The sequence below is a fragment of the Phyllobates terribilis genome, unplaced genomic scaffold (assembly GCF_046119375.1).
Source record: "Phyllobates terribilis strain yellow unplaced genomic scaffold, ASM4611937v1 Scaffold_36__1_contigs__length_13169755, whole genome shotgun sequence".
NCBI lineage: Eukaryota > Metazoa > Chordata > Amphibia > Anura > Dendrobatidae > Phyllobates > Phyllobates terribilis.
Window position 1 is genome coordinate 3,715,880 of NW_027362796.1, and position 17,033 is coordinate 3,732,912.

The window sequence follows — 17,033 nt, forward strand, 5'->3', positions numbered from 1 at the left end:
AAATGAACAGCTGATCGGCATCACCTGATACCTCAGCTGTTCATTTGAAATAACCGGCGGGAAAGCGCAGCACAGAACGGGAAAGCCGGCGGTGAAGTCTTTTCACTGCCGGCTTCCCCGCCCGGGTCCTTCGCTCCCCGCTCCTTTGTGCTGCACTCCCCGCCCGGTCCTAACTTACGATCGGGATGGGAGGTGGCGAGGGGAGCGGAGGATCGGGGTGGAAGGCTGCGGGGAAGCAGTATGGGGCTGTGTGATTGTTTAAAAGCCGGCGGCTTTTTACCGCCCGCCGGCTTTTAAACAATCAGGAGAATTCTCCCACGCTGGGATGGCATTCTGATGACAGGCTGGATCTCAGCTGAGCTCTGCCATCCAGCTTGTCATCCTTCAGAGACACTGCAGAGCGCAGGCATTATGGGAACTTCCGATTCCGGTATTCGATATTGTAAAAGTATCGGAATTAAGTATCGGAATTCCGATACTGTAATATCGGGTATCGGCCGATATTCGCGGTATCGGAATGCTCAACACTACTTGTCACAGAAGCGATGCGAACTTCCCAGCTCCGGACACAGCGCAGCGCTTCTGTGACAAGTGAAAGCTGTCGGCACAGAAGCCCTGCGCTGTGTCCGGAGCTGGGAAGACACTGCGATGTGTCAGAAAAGTTCGCTAGGTTCTGTCTGTCTCCGCTGCTGGGAATACGCTGCGCTGTGTCCCAGGCCTGAGAAGACACAGCGCAGCGATGTGTCAGTTTCAGCACAGAAGCGCTGACTGTCTGGACCTACCGCCGCCGTATTTTAACTCCCTCCACCTTATATTAACTCCCACATGGCAGGGATACGGCCACGGCAGCTTATTAACACCCCCAGAGTATCCCCGCATGTCAATTTCTGAAAGTTCAAAAACATTACCGGCGTATAAGACGACCCCAGACTAGACAGAATATTTTTCAGTCTTCAAAAGTTGTCTTATACGCCGGAATATACGGTAGTTTGAGGACTCCATACAGAGCCCCTAAGTGCTAGAAGAGCAGAATCCCCCCTCAAGGGACCCCATTTTGGAAATTATACCCCTTTGGAAATTTACATACAGGTGTAGTGACAATTTTCACTTCATGCGTGTTTTCCAGAAACATCCTGCAGTGGATGTTGCTGAGTGAAAATTTCAAACTGCCGTTGTAGTGACCAGTACGTTGTGGCCAGCTCATGCTTCTGTAGACATGCACCTGTAAATTAGGCGGGCTCTCATCGCTACAGGAATGCCAGACATGTGGACCCTAAATATAGTTTAGGCACATTGTGGGGCTCAGAAGGGAGGGGAGCATTTGGACTTGGGAGCACAGGATTTGCTGAATTTCTTTTGGGGGGCAAGGGCCATTTCGCTTTTCCAGAGCCTTTGTGCTACCAGTAACTTGAAAGTCCCTTATATTTTCGTTAGATGACAGACCTGAGTGGGGACTTGCTTTTTTTGTGGATTGAGTTGAAGCTTTTATTGGGAACATTTTACATAACGTTTATCCGGCTCTCTACGCTGAGCACTTACATCGGAGTTTCCATCTAAATCTCCAAGTGATGTAATTCAGATGAAACCCCCGAGGGATCCATTCACTATAGTGAGGCAGCAGAGTTACGCAGGACTCAGTCTTGGCTCTGTTTAGCGGTGTCCTTTTTTTCCAGAGGTGCACAAAATTCTGGCCAATCACACTTTTACGCATGTCTAAAAAAACCTGACACTGTGGGATGATAGGCTAGACGGTGTCCATGGTGCCTCCATCTGCCTCATTACAGGGAATCTTCCGTCGGGTGTTCCGTCTGAATCATGTATTTCAGAGATTTACACGGAAACCCCGGTGTAAGCGCTTAGCGCAGAATAAACGTGAGACGCGCCATACTGCATTGTTTTGGGAAGCAGAATGAACAAATTAGCAGCAGGTGAAAAATTGTTTTTATTTATTTTTTACGCCGTTCCTCATGCGGTATAAGTGATTAGACAACTATATTCTTCGGGTCGTTGCGATTACAGTGATACCAGATTTATATAGGGTATTTATGATTGAGAGCTGTCATACACTAAAAGACGCTTTCTTTCGCAAAATCTAGTTTTTGCATCGCCGTATTTTGAGAGCTATAATTTTTCCATATTTTGGCCGACAAAGTCATGTGAGGGCTGTTTTTTTGCGGGTCGAGTTGATGTTATTATTGGTACCATTTTTGGGCATGTGACATTTTTTGATCGTTTCCTATTCTGTTTTTTGGGAGGTAGAATGAACAAAAAACAGCAATTCAGGATTTGTTTTTTTGAGGTTTTTTTTAATACCGTTCCACAAGTGTAAAATTGATAAGGCAGCGTTATTCTTCGGGTCAGCATGTTTACAGTAATACCACACATAGTTTTTTTATGTTTTGGCGCTTTTACACAATAAAAACTATTTTATAGACAAAAGAATTACAAAAGAGCTACAACTTTTTTATCTTTCAGCTGATGGAGCTGCATGGCGGCTTTTTTTTTGCAGGACAAGATGACGTTTTTAGCGGTAACATTTTTATTTCCATTTAGCTTTTTGATTGTATTTTATTCCACTTTTTGTTTGGCAGTATCATGTAAAAGCATAGCTTTTTGCTCCGTTTTTTATTTTTTATGGTGTTTACAGAAGGGGTTAATTAGTGTAACAGTTTTATAGGGTTGTTCCGGATGCGGCGATACCAAATATATGTACTTTTTTTTGTTTTTGCATAAATATATTGATTTATTGGTTTATTTACTGTATTTATTTAATTTTATTTTGTGAGATATATATATATATATATTTATTTTTTTTTTTAACAGTTTGAAAACATTTTTTTTATACTTTTTTTTTTTTTTTTTACATTTTTACTTAGTCCCTGTATGGAACTCCAATTTTTATTTTTCTGATCACTAGTCTTAAGCAATGCAATAGACATGTATTGCATTGCATGAGAGCAGACAGTTTTACACTGTCAGATCTCCTGCTAGACTCAGCTGCTGGCTGATTCTAGCAGGACACCGTGCATGGCAGACCAGGAAGTCATCATATTACCTCCTGCTGCCATGACAACGCCAGGTCCTATCACGGGGGCCATCGGAAAGGTGAGTGGACGACCCCCTCTCCTCTCACCATCTCCTAAATGCCGCAATCGCTATGGATCGCGGCATAGAAGATAGCAAAGGGTTAGCATCATTGGGACCTGATCCAATCAGATCCCGATGATGTTACCTATCAGAGCTGTTGCTCTGCACCGCAACCGCAGCACTTGCAGGACCCTGGGGTTCCTGAGCGCTGCGAGGCCGCTGATTGTTCATAAACGTGGGCGCTGCACAGAGCCCAGCCAGCGCCGACGTTTATGTACAGTGTGTGAGGCAGTGAAGGGGATCGTATACAAGGGACGGTATATATCCCACAGAATGTGTACAGAGACCTATTAAACCCACTGAAGTGCATTGCAGCCACCGACACAGCTGCGGCTGCAATGCAGGAATGAAGGTGAGCATTGACCTGGTCAGGCTATCTGGCTAAGGCAGATTAGTAAAACCCGGCAGAGCCTCCATTTCTTGGAGGAGACTACAGGAAGGCAGTGGGGCGGATTCCTCCCTCCAACCCGGGTTTTCCAGTGGCTCTTGCCTCAGGTCCTTTAAAAACCCTAAATTAAGGATTAGTGTTGTTCAGTGTTGGGACCCGCTAGGGACATAGCAGGAACGCTTAGCGGGCCTGTGTGTAGCTGAACCTACGCCTGGGTAGGCTCTGCACCAGTCAGGCTCTGAGCAGCCCGGCGCAGCCGTTGCCCACGGCAACCGTTGTTATGGACTTATGTTAACCCAGCTGAGAACCAGAGGACTTTCTGTTTTACCCGTGAGTGCTGAATAAAAGCTGCTTATGTTGGACTTGCTTGGGTCACTGCCTCAGTTACTGCACGGTGTGAACACCGCCGCCTTACAAGTGGGAGGTCGGAAGCGGTTAATGGAAGCAGATTTATGTATGATTTACAAATGCTGTCAGATAATAAAACATATAAAAAAGTCCTAGATAATCCCACATCAAAGCTGTAACATACCTGGCGGCGTCCTTGCATAGTGGTCCATCTCCCACTGTGCAAGAGCGCGCATTTGATTTCCAGTCCAGACTGTCTCTCTGGCTTCCCTCCATGCCGTCTGCTTGCCTCTGTTTCTGCTGCCTAAGGGCGGCGCCCGATCACTTCCTGTTTCTTGTAGGTGCTGCAGGCACACCCCTTGTGTGTCCTCAGCCTATTGCTGTCTGTCACCTGGTATTTAACCCAGCTCCTCCCAGGAAACCCTGCCTGAGCATCTTGTTCCTTCAGTGGGCTTCTTGCCGCTGATATGCCAGGTCCTGTCTGAACTTTCTCCTAGCCTGTTGTCGGTCGCCTTCCTTAGGCTGCATTTCCAGACCAGTCTGAAAACGCTCCTAGCCTGTTCGTCCTGCCTTCTAGGGGCTGCATACCTAGACCTGTTTCTGTGTTTTCTTGCCCGTCTGTCCGCCTTTCCTGGAGGCTGCATTTCCAGGCCAGTCTGAACACGCTCCTTGCCTGTTCGTCCCGCCTCTCTCGGGGCCGCATTCCCAGACTCGTTCCTGTTCCTTGCTGCAGTGCCGGTCTCTGCCCGAACACTCAGTTCCTGTCTGAACACTCCCCTACCTTTTACCTGTTTTGCCTCTATGTCTGTCCCTTCCCTTTTCCTGCATTGTCTGAACCTGTACCTAACTCCCACTCGTTGTTGCTGTACTTCCGTTGTGAGTTTAGTGCTCACTCGCTACTTCTTTGTAAGTATCTAGTGTGTATCTGGTTCGCCTTTCCTTTCCTGTCTGTTCCGTGTGAGCAGTGCCCTGTCTCTTCTCCTCTGCCCTACTCCGTCTCGCTCACCGCTCCTGCGGTTTCCGCTGTGCTCCGTCTTGCTCGCCGCTCCGGCAGTCTCGCTCCGCTCCGACCCTTTGCTCGCCGCTCCGGCAGTCTCGCTCCGCTCCGACCCTTTGCTCGCCGCTCCGGCAGTCTCGCTCCGCTCCGACCCTTTGCTCGCCGCTCCGGCAGTCTCGCTCCGCTCCGACCCTTTGCTCGCCGCTCCGGCAGTCTCGCTCCGCTCCGACCCTTTGCTCGCCGCTCCGGCAGTCTCGCTCCGCTCCGACCCTTTGCTCGCCGCTCCGGCAGTCTCGCTCCGCTCCGACCCTTTGCTCGCTGCTCCGGCAGTCTCGCTCTGCTCTGACCCCTTGCTCGCTGCTCCGGCAGTCCTGCTCCGCTCTGACCCTTTACTCTCTGCTCCTGGCGGTGTCTTGCTCTGCTCTTGCCCGCCGCTCCGGGAGGTCTCACCCTGCTGTGTTTGTCTACCGCATCTGCGGTTCTGTTCCGGAAGTCCCAGTCTGTACTGGGTCCTATCCACTCTGTGCTCCAACCTGTTGTACCTGCCAGTACCTCCCTGCCTGCATACCAGTCGTGCTTACCAGCCGTGTCCGCCTATACCCCCAGTCTGTGTGCCAGCCTAACATTCCAGTTCCTGTATTCCCCGGTGTGGGCCAACCGCCGTGTCCGGAGTCTGACCTGGAGTAGACCCTGGTCCCTCTGCTCGGTTCCTCCCTGGTGCACTGGCGTCGTATGCCGTCGTGCGACCTTGGTCGGATCGGGCAGATACTTAGTTACGCCCCTCCTGGCACTCTCCGGTATGGTCCAGTGGAATCACTACATATACACGCACACGCCAGTCAGTCCGGGCGTGTGCATTACAAAAGCTAGTTATAGATACCCATTCTATTATTCAAGAGGGTTTTGCCCTAGAGGTTATAACTGAAAAAGAAAGGGATTATTTAATTGTGGAGCAACCAATGTTGCCAGGTTTATATGGTCTGCCAAAAATACAAAAAAATATAATTCCTCCCCCGATGAGACTCATAGTATCGGGTATAAACTCAGTTACTGAATTAATAGGGGATTGGAAGGATAATTTATTGCAGCCATTAGTTCAAAGAACTGCAGGATTTTTAAAGGACTCCAGGGATGTCTTAAATCAGGTATCTAAAATGGAATGGCAGCCTAACTACACGTGGCTTAGCTGCGATGTAGTGTCATTGTATACTTGCATTCCCTATAATATTGTTATCCAAACACTAAAGTATCATATATTTAAATTCAGCGCTTATTCTTCTGATCTATGTGAATATATTGTCTTATTGGTGCAATTTTTAATAACTAATATTTTTTTTTATGTACAGGCAGGTTTTTTTCCTTCAGTGCAAGGGGGTCTCCATGGGAGCTAAATACTCCCCGTCGCTCGCAAACTTAATAATGTCCTTCTGGGAGCATAAATGTTTGTATACTTCTGCGAATCCTTATGTGAATTGTCTGTTCTGGTATGGCAGATACATCGATGATTTGATCTTCATATGGAGGGGCAATATATCTGCCATACCGGAATTTGTACAGTATCTTAATGATTTTAATTTGTCATTCACATACAATACTCACCCCACTGTAATTCCATTCTTGGACCTCAGACTGGAGGGGGGAAATGGAAGTATAGCTACTTCAACATTTTCTAAACCCCGCTCAGGAAATACGATACTGCATGCTGCAAGCAGTCATCCGTGTCACACCATAAAAGCAATCCCAGTGGGAGAGTATACCAGGATAAAGCGTAACTGCAGTAAAGCTGACAAACTAGAAAGTGAAATCACTACTTGTGGGATAAACTAATTAGGAGAGGGGTCATTCCACATCTAGTGGACCAGTTTTAAAAATCGTCCCCACTCGACCTTCTCCGATTTTGTTGAAAATTTATAAGGATGTACATGTATGTTTGAAAAGAGGTTCTGTAAATTTTTAGGGCCAAATCTCAAATACATTGGGCACTGTTGACCTTTCACTGGAGGTTCCACCAAGCCTGCGGCTTCAGCTAAGAGGATTTTGCAAACTTTGGCACATAGCCATTAGAGTTCTATACTGGCTATGATGCTGAAATTTGGCATACTAGCTCAACTTTTGCTGCTAAACACGATAAAATTATTACCTCGGATCATGTCATGTTTTTTTAATAATTCTGTATGTAAATTGTTCTGGGTCATGTGATATTTTTATGAAATGTTATTGGTGATTATCTGTATAAAAAGATGGTGAGCACATTTGTATGTAGCTTTAAAAAAGAACGCAGATTGGAGTATAAATATCTCGGGATGTGGCTGGTCTATCACTGAGATCGTCGTGGGACCCTCGCTATATGGACTGTGGCAGACAGGTGAGATTGAGGTTGGTTTATTATTTTACCTTTATTGCAGGTAATGATGGGCTTTGAGAATTATCTGTAAAGAGAGTATATGGTGTTTTTTTATTTTTTACAGGGGACGAGAACATCGGGGTCAAGGTGCAGGTAAGTCATAGGTGAGTATATGTGTTTAGAATTTTTATTTAAATATTTTAACTTTTTTTAATTTTACTTTCACTATCACCGTGCAAGCGCGCTGATGAGATGTTAATTCTCCTATCAGCGGCGCTCGTCTACAATGACAGGAGGCGCCGGATGATGGGGGTAGTAGCCCCATCAGCCGGCGCCTGTCACCCTCGGTAAGCTTTTTTACCCCGGGTCACAGTTGCGGGGATCACGCAGACAGCAGTCAGTATGGTCCCTGCAGCGCTGTGACCGGCGGTAGCTATATTACCGCGGGTCACTGTCAAAGCTGCGGGGATCACGCTGACAGCTGTCAGTATGGTCCCTGCAGCGCTGTGTCCGGTGGTAGCTATATTACCGCCAATCACAGGCCCTGATTCCCACAATGTCACGCAGATGACAGCGCGGGAAACCAAAGTTTGATGTTACAGGTTTATTCGCCGAACCGGAACATCAAAACATTCGCTCATCTCTAGTAATTAATAATCTATCAATCTTGTCATATCAATTTCATATCGAAATATTGAACAAGAGTACTTTATAGGTGGTATCTTTGTTGTATCGTTTATTTATTATTTTTATACACAGTATATGATATGATCAATTGTTATCTATTTGATGCACTAGTCACTTTAGAATTTTTCATAAATAATCTCCTTTATTATTTGATATAGTATAATTCTGATTATCAAATCAACTAAACTTGATGGCATAATAATGAACCTTTGATCATTTGGATAATAGCATATAATTTGTGGAATTGGGTGCAATTCCGTAGTCATCTCCAACCTGATGCAAAACAAATTTGTCTTGAACAATATATATGTACAATTTTAATATGATCAATAAAAATATGTAAATATATTATATATATACACACACACTGCTCAAAAAATAAAGGGAACACTTAAACCACACAATGTAACTCCAAGTCAATAACACTTCAGTGAAATCTACCTGTCCAGTTATGAAGCAACACTGATTGTGAATCAATTTCTCCTGCTGTTGTGCAAATGGAACAGACAACTGGTAGAAATGATAGGCAACTAGCCAGATACCCCCTATAAAGGAGTGGTTCTGCAGGTGGTGACCACAGACCATCTCTCTGTTCTCATCCTTTTTGGCTGTTGTTTTGGTCACTTTATCATTTTGCCATTGCTCTCACCCCTAGAGGTACAGTAGCATGAGGCGGTGTCTACAGTACAACCCACAGAAGTTGCTCAGGTAGTGCAGTTCATCCAGGATGGCACATCAGCGCGAGCTGTGGCAAGAAGGGTAGCTGTGTCTGTCAGCACAGTCTCCAGAGCATGGAGCAGATACCAGGAGATGTGGAGGGAGCCATAGGAGGGCAACAACCCAGCAGCAGGACCGTTACCTCCTCCTTTGTGCAAGGAGGAACACTGCCAGAGCCCTACAAAATGACCTCCAGCAGGCCACAAATGTGCATGTGTCTGCACAAACAGTTAGAAACCGACTCCATGAGGGCCCGACGTCCACAGATGGGGGTTGTGCTCACACCCCAACACCGTGCAGGACGCTTGACATTTGCCACAGAACACCAGGATTGGCAAAGTCGCCACTGGCGCCCTGTGCTCTTCACAGATGAAAGCAGGTTCACACTGAGCACATGTGACAGACGTGACAGAGTCTGGAGATGCCGTGGAGAGCGATCTGCTGCCTGCAACATCCCTCAGCATGACAGGTTTGGCAGTGGGTCAGTAATGGTGTGGGGTGGCATTTCTTTGGAGGGCCACACAGCCCTCCATGTGCTCGCCAGAGGTAGCCTGACTGCCATTAGGTACAGAGATGAGATCCTCAGACCCCTTGTGAGACCATATGCTGGTGCGGTTGGCTCTGGGTTCCTCCTAATGCAGGACAATGGCAGACCTAATGTGGCTGGAGTGCGTCAGCAATTCCTGCAAGATGAAGGCATTGAAGCTATGGACTGGCCCACCCGTTCCCCAGACCTGAATCCCTTTATTTTTAGAGGGGGTGTGTGTGTGTGTGTGTGTGTGTGTGTGTGTGTGTGTGTGTGTGTGTGTGTGTGTGTGTGTGTGTGTGTGTGTGTGTGTGTGTGTGTGTGTGTGTGTGTGTGTGTGTGTGTGTGTCTCCACTGCATCTCCAGATTAGTCTGTCACATGTGCTCAGTGTGAACCTGTTTTCATCTGTGAAGAGCACAGGGTGCCAGTGGCGACTTTGCCAATCCTGGTTTTCTGTGGCAAATGTCAAGTGTCCTGCACGGTGTTGGGCTGTGAGCACAACCCCCATCTGTGGACGTCGGGCCCTCATGGAGTCGGTTTCTAACCGTTTGTGCAGACACATGCACATTTGTGGCCTGCTGGAGGTCATTTTGCAGGGCTCTGGCAGCGCTCCTCCTTGCACAAAGGCAGAGGTAGCGGCCTGCTGCTGGGTTGTTGTCCTCATACGGCCCCCTCCACGTCTCCTGGTAGTGCCTCCAGCCTCTGGACACTACGCTGACAGACACAGCAAACCTTCTTGCCACAGCTCGCATTGATGTGCCATCCTGGATGAGCTGCACTACCTGATCAACTTCTGTGGGTTGTAGAGTCCGTCTCATGCTACCATAAGGATAATTGGTAAATCTCATGCTCCTCCTCATCCTCATGCAGTATATTACTGTACAAAGCCTCGATATCTAGTAAGGCCTGCTCCCCTACATACATGTATACATGCTCGAGGGTATACATGGCAGGCAGAGGGAAAACCAACTCCAGAGGGATTATTTCAACTATAAAACCTCAGGACTTATTCCAACTGCAGGACCTCAGGCGATACTATGGGAACATTGTACTGTATGTGGGGGGAAGGTGGTACTGTAGGAACATTACTCTGTGTGGGGGGCATCAAACATATTGCAAAAAGAGCATAATGGGGGCATTACAATGTGTGGAGGCATCATACATCCTGCATAAGGGGCATAATAGAGGCATTAAACTGTGTGGGGGCATTATAAATACTGCATAAGGGGCATAATGGGGGCATTACACTGTGTGGGGGCATCATACATACTACATAAGGGGCATAGTGGGGGCATTACCCTGTGTTGGGACATCATACGTACTGCATATGGGGCATAGTGGGGGCATTACACTGTGTGGGGGCATCATATATCCTGCATAAGGGGCATAATGGAGGCATTACACTGTGGAGGGTATCATACATACTGCATAAGGGGCATAATGGGGGCATTACACTGTGTGGGGGCATCATGCATCCTGCATAAGGGGCATAACGGAGGCATTACACTGTGGGGGGCATCATACATACTGCATAAGGGGCATAATGGGGGCATTACACTGTGTGGGGGCATCATACATCCTGCATAAGGGGCATTACACTGTGGGGGCATCATGCATCCTGCATAAGGGGCATAATGGAGGCATTACACTGTGGGGGGCATCATGCATACTGCATAAGGGGCATAATGGGGGCATTACACTGTGTGGGGGGCATCATAACTACTGCATAAGGGGCATAATGAGAGCATTACACTGTGGGGGGCATCATACATACTGCATAAGAGGCTTAATGGGGGCATTACACTGTGTGGGAACATCATACATACTGCATAAGGGGCATAATGGGGGCATTACACTGTGTGGGGACATCATACATCCTGCATAAGGGGCATAATGGTGGCATCATACATCCTGAATAAGGGGCATAATGGGGGCATTACACTGTGTGATGGGCATCATACATACTGTATAATGGCCATAATGGGGGCATCATATATCCTGCATAAGGGGCATAATGGAGGCATTACACTGTGTGGGGGCATCATACATCCTGCATAAGGGGCATAATGGGGGCATTACACTGTGTGGGGGCATCATACATCCTGAATAAGGGGCATAATGGGGGCATCATACATACTGTATAATGGCCATAATGGGGGCATTACACTGTGTGGGGGCATCATACATCCTGCATAAGGGGCATAATGGGGGCATTACACTATGTGGGGGCATCATACATCCTGCATAAGGGGCATAATGGGGGCATTACACTGTGTGGGGGCATCATACATGCTGCTTAAGGGGCATAATGGGGGCATTACACTGTGGGGCATCATACATAGTGCATAAGGGGCATAATTGGGGCATTACACTGTGTGGGGGCATCATACATCCTGCATAAGGGGCATAATGGGGGCATTACACTGTGGGGGCATCATACATGCTGCATAAGGGGCATAATGGGGGCATCATACATCCTGCATAAGGGGCATAACGGAGGCATTACACTGTGGGGGGCATCATACATACTGCATAAGGGGTATAATGGGGGCATTACACTGTGGGGGCATCATACATCCTGCATAAGGGGCATAATGGGGGCATTACACTGTGTGGGGGCATCATACATCCTGCATAAGGGGTATAATGGGGGCATTACACTGTGGGGGCCATCATACATACTGCATAAGGGGCATAATGGGGGCATTACACTGTGGGGCCAGTAAAGGGGTCCTGTACTATGAGAACAATACGTTTCCTCCCTTCCTGTCTCCATAGTTGGGTCGTATGTATCTATTACAGGAAACAGAACAAAAACCTTATGATTCTTATAAAGGGGCAACACAAGACCCCAAAAGAGTCTCCGTGCTGAAGGGGTTAATGCCCCCTGCGCCCAGTAATGGGGTCTCCACATACCTCCACCTGCAGAGCCGCCACCACATATATGGCTGCTCTGTGCGCACAGGAGCTGTGATGAGGTCACAGGAGGGGAGGAGTCAGGGGTCACATGATCAGGGGCCTCAGTGGATGCAGGACTCTGCTGTGCTGGTTGTCATGGTGCTGGATGAGCTGAAGTTTATGTGTGGGGTCAGGAGGGGTTTACAGTGTGGATGTAGCAGAGCCGTGTGTACGAGGTGTACGGAGCGGAGCCGCGAGTGTACGAGGTGTACGGAGCAGAGCCGCATGTGTACGAGGTGTACGGAGCGGAGCCGTGTGTGTACGAGGTGTACGGAGCAGAGCCGCGCGTGTACGAGGCGTACGGATCAGAGCCGCGTGTGTACGAGGTGTACGGAGTAGAGCCGCGTGTGTACGAGGTGTACGGAGTAGAGCCGCGCGTGTACGAGGTGTACGGAGCAGAGCCGCGCGTGTACGAGGTGTACGGAGCAGAGCCGCGTGTGTACGAGGTATACGGAGCAGAGGTGCTTGTGTACGAAGTGTACGGAGCGGAGCCGCGTGTGCACGAGGCGCACGGAGCGGAGCCGCACATGTACGAGGCGCACGGAGCGGAGCCGCACGTGTACGAGGCGCACGGAGCGGAGCCGCACGTGTACGAGGCGCACGGAGCGGAGCCGCACGTGTACGAGGCGCACGAAGCGGAGCCACACGTGTACAAGGCGTACGGAGTGGAGCCGCACGTGTACGAGGCGTACGGAGTGGAGCCGCACGTGTACGAGGCGTGCGGAGCCTCGCGTGTACGGAGGGGAGTCGCGCGTGTACGAGGTGTACGGAGCGGAGCCGCTTGTGTATGAAGCGTACGGAGCAGAGCCACTTGTGTACGGAGCGGAGCCGCGTGTGCACGAGGCGCACGGAGCGGAGCCGCACGAGTACGAGGCGCACGAAGCAGAGCCGCATGTGTACGAGGCGCACGGAGCGGAGCAGCACGTGTACGAGGCGTGCAGAGCCGCACGTGTACGAGGCGCACGGAGCGGAGCCGCACGTGTACGAGGCGTGCAGAGCCGCACGTGTGCGAGGCGCACAGAGCGGAGCCGCACGTGTACGAGGCGTACGGAGCAGAACCGCTTGTGTACGAAGCGTACGGAGCGGATCCGCGTGTGCACGAGGCGCACGGAGCGGAGCCGCACATGTACGAGGCGCACGGAGTGGAGCCGTATGTGTACGAGGCGTACGGAGCGGAGCTGCACGTGTACGAGGCGTACGGAGCGGAGCCGCACGTGTACGAGGCGTATGGAGCGGAGCCGCACGTGTACGAGGCGTACGGAGCCGCACGTGTACGAGGCGTACGGAGCCGCACGTGTACGAGGCGTGCGGAGCTGCACGTGTACGAGGCGTACGGAGCGGAGCCGCACGTGTACGAGGCGTATGGAGCGGAGCCGCACGTGTACGAGGCGTACGGAGCGGAGCCGCACGTGTACGAGGCGTACGGAGCGGAGCCGCACATGTACGAGGCGTACGGAGCGTAGCCGCACGTGTACGAGGCGTACGGAGCGTAGCCGCACGTGTACGAGGCGTACGGAGCGTAGCCGCACGTGTACGAGACGTACGGAGCGGAGACGCTTGTGTACGAAGCGTACGGAGCGGAGCCGCGTGTGCACGAGGCGTACGGAGCGAAGCCGCACGTGTACAAGGCGCACGGAGCGGAGCCGCACGTGTACGAGGCGTACGGAGCGGAGCCGCACGTGTACGAGGCGTACGGAGCGGAGCCGCGCATGTGTGCAAGGCGTGTGGACTCCGGCGATGACACCGCACCTTTCCAAGGACATGACAGCTGATCTGTACAGCTGTCACATGCCCCTAACAGCCACAGGTGGAGTCGCGATCCTCCCATGGCAGTTAATATGTTAAAGGGAATCTGTCCCCCCTGGGACCTATCTGACCTCTAATATGGGGATACAGGTGATAGAAGCATGAATCTATACTTACCTGTATGTCCCATATTACAGGTCCACTTGCTGTGTAATAGCTTTTTATTAAATTAGTTTTGGCAAGCTTCACGTCTGGGGGATGCGAAGAAATCCCAGCCTATTAGCTTCCTTTCCATATCCCCCCTCCTCCCCGGCACGTCACAGGGGCCTGTGACGTGCAGTTCCCGGCCGGATCCCACGCCTGCGCAATTTACCCTGTATGGACGGCGCTCTAATTCCTGCCGTCTGTGTAGCCTTGTGGAGCAGGAAACTTGTGTGCAGGCGCCGGTGAGTCACAATTGTGAAATTGCACTTTTTTTGTAATTTCACCGCACTTTGAATTTTTTTCCTGTTTTCCAGTACACAATATGGTAAAACCAATGGTGTCGTTCAAAAGTACAACTCGTCTCGCAAAAAACAAGCCCTCACATGGCCATATTGACAGAAAAATAAAACAGTTATGGCTCTGGAGAAAAGGGGAGCAAAAAACGAAAACGCAAAAATGGAGAAGCCCAAAGTGGTAAAGGGGTTAATATCAAATAATTATAAAAAAAAAAATAGAAAAGTGTTAGAAAATATTTGTTTTTATTTCTTTCATATCGGCATCGAAGAAAACCAGCGTATGGATCTTTTCCAGCCTGGGTGCCGGGTTATCTGGGCCCATCCATCCGGTGTTGTTCATATGGTGCGAAATCCCTTCCCAGATCCCCTGAATTCCTACATGGGATGTAAATTCCCTCAGGACCGACCCGCTGAATTCACGGCTTATCAATCAACATTTACATTTTGTTCATATTTATCTGGAAGTTTTCGAAAACCGTCTAAATGGTTAATATTTCTGATGAATTGTATAATTTATTTCAGTTAAATGTACAATATAGATTTTTGGCAATGTTCACACTCTGCATCTGAGGCTGAATGGTCCACAATGTACATTATATAATCATTGTCATATAGCATTTTATAGAGAAATTCATAAACATTTTGAAATATAATAGATAGAGTGGAGACACGAGGGTCAGTGGGTGGTCTCATCTTTAGAAAACCATATGGACCAGGGCTCACCCCACTGAACGCCCGCTCTCCTTTCCCGTGGACACTACTCAGACCAGACAGGGTGAGGGTAACAGTGCGGCAATAATTTATTGCACCAACACCAGCCAGTCACATACAGTACAGCCCCAGCAAGTACATGAGATGGTGCACATGACATAGTCTCACCTTTCCGCTGGCTCTGAGCAGCTGTGACTACGGAGCATCCAGGCCGACTACCCCAACTTCTGGCCGGCAACCAGGGAGGACGTAGCTGCAAGCTTGGGAAGCTGAGTGAGTGCAGTGAGGTATGTGGCCAGGTGACCTGATTGTCCCAACCTGGATTCTCCAGTGTCTTTGAGGGTTCAGTGATGGTCAGTGGAGCAGATCTGTGTTCCTCCAGCTGGTCGGTGGCTTGCTGTAGAGTGTGTGGAAAAAGAGGCAGATCCTAGTTTTCTAGGTCACACCTCGTATTCAGGTATTTTCCAACAGGATTGGGAGAAGGTCGTCTCTCATTGTCCAAGTGTTCATAGCCAGTCCTTCAATATTTGCATGAGAACAACCTTGAATGCACTAATACAATAGGTAGACAGGAAACTAACAATGATCAATGGGTCAGTTAGCATGTGCCTTAGTTCCACAAGGAGAGCAGGACAATAAGCTGTAGGGGGCGATATAATCCGTACACAGCAGCCATTCAAGATTCCAACAATTAATTACATCTACAACTAGAGTCACCCACAATAGCTCCTGTCCCTGTGCCCACTGACTAACAATGCGTTTGGCAGAATTAAGAAGAAATGCTGTGTCCTCACATAGATAAATGTAAATATACAACTATCTATATATATACATCTATATATGGATATAGACATAAAGTTCAAATGAAAACACAGTTTGAGGTATAAATTTCCACAATAAAACAAGTCTTGTGTGTATAAAGTCTTATTGAGAAGGATGTGTTCTTGTTAATCTCTGAGACTATAGAAGCAGAACAGAAGCTTCAGGCCGGAGTCACACTACACGTAGACAAAATCGTTCCGATTCACACTGATGAGAGTCGCACGAGTTCTCCCTATGGTAATCCATGTGTAATCCGTGTGTAATGCGATGATGCAATATTTTCTCGCCCGTGTATCTGTATGACATCAGTATGCAATGCATTTATTTTCTCTGCAACCATTATTCTCCAATCATTTACAGGACCATTTACAGTGTTCTATGCTACAGAATGGTAATGTATCCATAAAAATTGGACGGCATACGGATGGTCCGTGTGGCGACCAATTTTTTTCCTACACCCATAGGCTTGCATTGGCGAGTCTCGCACGATATACGCGTACAATCACAGCATGCTGCGATTTTGCATGAACGCCTAATACGCTTGAGAAAAAAAACGGTGATCTGAGCTGCCCCATAGAATAGGTAATGTCATTTTAACATTTTACAACCTTATCTGGCCATGTGGTGTGTGAGATATCATCAGACGCATCATGTTTCATTTATGATGGAGGGATTCTGAAAGTCACAAAGCCTATTTTTATAGGGCCATCAGGCGGCCTTTGCTATTCTTAAAGGGCCAGTCGTCGGCCATCACTATTCTTAAAGAGCCATCAGCCTGCTATGTTTTATTGTTCCCATTACTAAAGAGTGGGTCTCCTATACTGTTATTGCGTATGCAGTGAGTGGCAGGGCTGCCCAAAATTTAGACGCACCCCAATACCCCTTTGAAGAGACTTAGAGGAGGGCCTCCTGAAAACAATGTTCCCATTATTATGAAGTTGGTCTCCCATTGTGTTTGCCTATGCAGTGAATGCAAGGGCTCCCAAAAATTGGGAGGCACTCAAATGCCCCTTGGAAGAGACGTGGAGGAGGGCCTCATAAAAAAATATTCTTATTAGAAAGGAGCAGGCCTCCTATACTTGTAATGCCCATGCACTAAGTGTATGGGCTGACAAACATTTACCCCTGGGGGGTATACATG

The 17,033-nt window shown here is 48.6% G+C and overlaps 2 protein-coding genes across 2 annotated transcripts in view; one reads left to right on the plus strand and one right to left on the minus strand.

The window, feature by feature from the left end:
* Nucleotides 1-12,130, minus strand: part of LOC141182792 (uncharacterized) — a 100,524-nt gene extending 88,394 nt beyond the window's left edge. The window contains exon 1 of the mRNA XM_073660902.1: nt 12,072-12,130. The gene's annotated coding sequence lies outside the window, so the exon portion shown is untranslated. The remainder of the gene's footprint in view (nt 1-12,071) is intronic.
* LOC141182798 (gastrula zinc finger protein XlCGF66.1-like) overlaps nt 1-17,033 on the plus strand; it is a 362,704-nt gene that overhangs the window by 301,600 nt on the left and 44,071 nt on the right. The gene's annotated exons all lie outside the window — the stretch shown is intronic.